Source organism: Mesocricetus auratus, unplaced genomic scaffold, assembly GCF_017639785.1.
Source record: "Mesocricetus auratus isolate SY011 unplaced genomic scaffold, BCM_Maur_2.0 Super-Scaffold_100010, whole genome shotgun sequence".
NCBI lineage: Eukaryota > Metazoa > Chordata > Mammalia > Rodentia > Cricetidae > Mesocricetus > Mesocricetus auratus.
Window position 1 is genome coordinate 21581618 of NW_024429194.1, and position 4495 is coordinate 21586112.

The window sequence follows — 4495 nt, forward strand, 5'->3', positions numbered from 1 at the left end:
GTAGTACCGTCCTGGGAGGCAAAGGTTCTCAAACAAGAGCAAGTATGATGAAATGAAGTGGGAGGGTCAGATTGGAATGCTGACTCCCTGGGGGACTTTTCTGTTCCTGCCCAGTTTCCTAACACCCAGAAAACTAATTGGCCAATGGTTATATATAAATATTTATTAGATGAATGAACTGACATAAAGACATAAATTTATAATCCAATGTTGGCAGGAGCCAGTGAGATCTCAGAGGAGGGAGAAAATGGAGGCTGCGAGAAAGCATGCTGGTGCTGGGTAAGACAGCTTGGTGGATAAGGTACTCCATATACAACTTAGGTGATGGCAGTTTAGCTACCCAGAACCCACAGAAACACTGGATTCAGCATGGTTTGTCTGTGATTCCAGTGCTTTTATGGAGGAATGGGAGCTGGAGATGAATCTCTGGAAGCTTTGGACCAGCTAGCCCGGCATACACAGGGGTGGGCTAGCCTGGCATACACAGGGGTGGGCTAGCCTGGCATACACAGGGGTGGGCTAGCCTGGCATACACAGGGGTGGGCTAGCCTGGCATACACAGTGGTGGGCTAGCCTGGCATACACAGTGGTGGGCTAGCCTGGCATACACAGGGGTGGGCTAGCCCGGCATACACAGGGGTGAGTTAGCCTGGCATACACAGGGGTGGGCTAGCCTGGCATACACAGTGGTGGGCTAGCCTGGCATACACAGGGGTGGGCTAGCCTGGCATACACAGGGGTGGGCTAGCCTGGCATACACAGGGGTGGGCTAGCCTGGCATACACAGGGGTGGGCTAGCCCGGCATACACAGGGATGAGTTAGTCTGGCATACACAGTAGTGACAAGAGACCTTCCTTAAAACAAGACAGAGAGTAGGGACAGATATCTTGGGTTTTCCTCTGATGTCCACTGTGAACCTTGTCACACTCTCACATGAATACTCACACATACATGCAAACAGACAGACAGACAGACGGACACACACACACACTAAAAGGCACATTTGTGTTGGTTTGAATGACAATGGTCCCCATAGTCTCATATATTTGAATCCTTGATTATCAGTTAGTGGAACTGTTTGGGAAGGATTAGGAGGGGTAGCCTTGTTGGAGGAGATGTGTCACTGGGGGTGGGCTTTAATGTTTCAAAAGCCTGTGCCATTCCCAGTTAGCTGTCTCTGCCTTGTGCTTGTAGATCAGATAAGTAGCTCTCAGCTACTGCTCCAGAGCCATGCTGGTCTGCTTGCTGCCATGCTCCCTGAAGAGGACCTCCTGCACAAGGTGGGCTCCCTCCCAGATCCTGGATTAGGCACAAATCTCACCCAAACACCTGTTTTCACAGAGAGATCCTTTATTTAGCAGGGAAGAAAGGTTGCAGTGGTTGCTTTCTGACTCAAGAAGAAAAACAGCAGCAAATACCCTTGCAGTGTCATTTTAATGAGAAAAGGGGAGGTCTGTGTTAGAATGGGCTAGACTGCAGTGATAAAGGGAGATAGGAGACAAGGGAAAGGGGGCAGGGGTATGCCTCTGGATAGAGAGAAGACAGACATCGCCCACAAGCAAATGGCAGTTTATAAAGGTACAAGGGAAAACTCCACATTAGGATGAGGTGTTTAACTTTAATTAGGTGAGCCAAAGGGGGCCTTCTAATTGCTGGACTTCAATACTTTGATAGCTGGACCTTGGTAGTCAGCCTCCCGAGGAGGAAGTGGCCAAGTAAGAGAATGGACCTCGGGCTGGAGAGATGGCTGAGAGGTTAGGAGCACTGACTATTCTTCCAGAGGACCTGAGTTCAATTCCCAGCAACCACATGGTGGCTCACAACCACCTTGAATGAGATCTGGTGCCCTCCACTGGCATGCAGGCAGAAGACTGTATACACAATAAATAAATAAAATATTAAAAAAAAAAAAGAGAATGGACCTCAGTGGCCAGCTTTAGGGATGCAATCTGCTTTAGCAAGGCAGAGGGAATGGGGGAGAAGGGCAAGGCCTGCCAGAGCCACGTGCTCGCCTCCCTCCACTCCCCAACATGATGGTCATAAACGCTAACTCTCTGGAGTCATGAGTCCCATATTAAATGCTTTCTTTTGTAGGTTGTATTGGCCATTTTATCACAGCAATTGAAACTAACAAAGACAACAATAATTCCCAACAAGAGTCTAGGTTACACTGCCTACAAATGCCTAGACATTTCTATCTTTCGTTAATTTGAGTTGCAATTCTATAGGCCATCCAAACAATCTCAAGGGTCATAATGATATTTTTGTTTTTCTTAATTTCATTTATTGTGGGTGTTTTTGTTTTTGTTTTTTTTCTTTGTTGAGACAGGGTCTCATAAAGCCAATAATAGCCCCAGTTAGGCACATACTGCTGGTGGAGTTGTTGTGTAACATTTTTTTTTTCTGAGACTGAAACCTTCTATCACGAAGGGAAGCTCCTTAAGCAGGAAGGTAAGCAAGTTAAAATAGATTCAGGAAGTCCCTGAAACTGACCAGATTCACTAGGCCCCGCCCTGCCAGAGTAAACAATAAAAGAGAGTCCCTTTCAGACAAAAGGAAGTTAAGTAGTGAAGAAGACTCTGGGCCAAGACCAGCTGCCTGGAAGAAGCAGAAAGCAGCTGAGCTGCCTGGAAGAGATTCAGACCAACCGAGTCACTTGGGAAGGACACTCTCCAACCTGTTGAGCTACCTATAGTCTGTGCAGTGTGCTCCAGGTTCCCAGCTTTGTGAGCTGCTGCCCATGCTGGAGTGGGATTTGGTGGTACAGCTGTCTTTGAGTCATTTCTGTTCCTGTAAGTCATCCCTCGCCTGTATTCCTGTAAGTAACCTCAATAAAACTCATTGGTTCACCAAGTTTGGTGGTATCCATACTTTGGTCTGATGTGTGAGCCCAACTAGGGTAAGTAGACATGTGTACTGTGTCCCTACAGGGAAAGTTTTGTCACAACAGTAGCCAAGGCTGGCCTTGAGCTCCTGATCCTCCATCTTCAGCCTTCAAGGGTAGGGATTACAGGCTTGTAGTACCACATATGTGTGAACATGTTCATTCAATGGATGGGAACTTGCTAGGTATTTTCTCTCTGTTTAATTGTCCTAAGACAAACTTGAATTTAGAATGCAACTTTAGCATCCAGACCAGCCTGTTGCTCAGGCCACAACACCCACATCATCACTTTGCTCTTCACACAGACCACACCCGACTCAGACATTGTGAGTCCCCAGCTCACATATTTCCAGGTGCCTAGATTTCTCACCTCAGGACGTAAGTTTATATCAAAGGAAGTATTGGTGGCCACACATCCTGTTTCTTACTCCTTCCTCACCTCTTGCCTGGAGATCAGAGAGCCTAGCTACAGCTGTGAAACCATTTCCTTCCCCAAAACTATAAGGAGAGAACCACCAGTCTTCAACCTCTACCTCCAACCTGCTCCTGACTCATGGGCTCCCAATTCCTCTCTAAAGAACCACAACCTGGCTGTCAGTCTGTCCTGGTACTGGGTTCTTACACTTTTCAGAGTCCCTGCTTTGTTGTCATCTGTCTGTCCATGGTGCTAATTTTTCTAATAAGCTCCTCACATCCAATAGTCCGGCTCAGTGTCTCTATTGAGCAGGCACCTGAGAGTTCTCACACACATGCCTGGTATTTTCTTCATCTCAATAAGTGTTCTTCAGTTTTTCAAAAGCAGAACCATTGTATCAACACCCATTTCCTGGGGGTGAAGACAACTGTGCAACACATTATTATTGGAGGAAGCCAAGTATGAGGACATGGACCTCTCTGCTTTTTCTTACAAGACTGTGTTAATCTAAAATGATTGCAAAGAGCTTGAAGTAAGGGTCCAGCCTTCCTCCCTCAGTATCTCTGCCACTATAACGCTGAAAGAGAACCTTGGGTTTGGACATAAGTCCTAGGGGATGGCCAGTTACCTGTACTTTCTTTTTAAAAGACTCCAGAAGAGATCATTCTCATTGTCTCTATGTTGTCATCATTGTAGTTTGCCTTTCTCCTGCTGCAGCTTCAGAGCAAATGCATCTCATATTTATGGCATCCAAACTGCAAGATTTCACCATGGTTATTCTTGTGGTATCTCTTAGTTTTTATATCTCTCTGAAGATGTGATGGTCTCTGCCTGGAGAAGATTTGCTCTCAATTCAAAACAGCAAAATGAGTCATTTCAGAGAGTTTCATCATAGCTTGATGCCGACTACCGTCATTTGCCTCCTTCTATACTCCATGAAGAGTTATCAATGTGATCTCCAATGATTGTTGAAAACTGAAAATGTAACTCTGGCTATGCAGACAGTTGAGGCAGTTCACTTGGGCTCTGATTAGGGATGGCAGGAGGGGAGTCAGGGGACATGGTTGATTAAGGAAGTATCATCAGGGTATTTTCTTCCTTTGAGTCTCTGGCATACGGTATCCTTCGGTATACACAGGTGGTCACCTGGTCCCCAGGCGTTTCTACCCCTAAGCTCCATCACAAGACCCCTGCT

The 4495-nt window shown here is 46.4% G+C and overlaps 1 long non-coding RNA gene across 1 annotated transcript; it reads left to right on the plus strand.

Annotated features, from left to right (window-relative positions):
- Positions 1 to 215: 215 nt before the first annotated feature.
- Positions 216 to 2819, plus strand: LOC121142616. The gene is made up of 3 exons (XR_005879641.1): positions 216 to 279; positions 1196 to 1281; positions 2551 to 2819. It is a non-coding gene; the product is annotated as an uncharacterized LOC121142616 (long non-coding RNA).
- The last annotated feature ends 1676 nt before the right edge of the window (positions 2820 to 4495 follow it).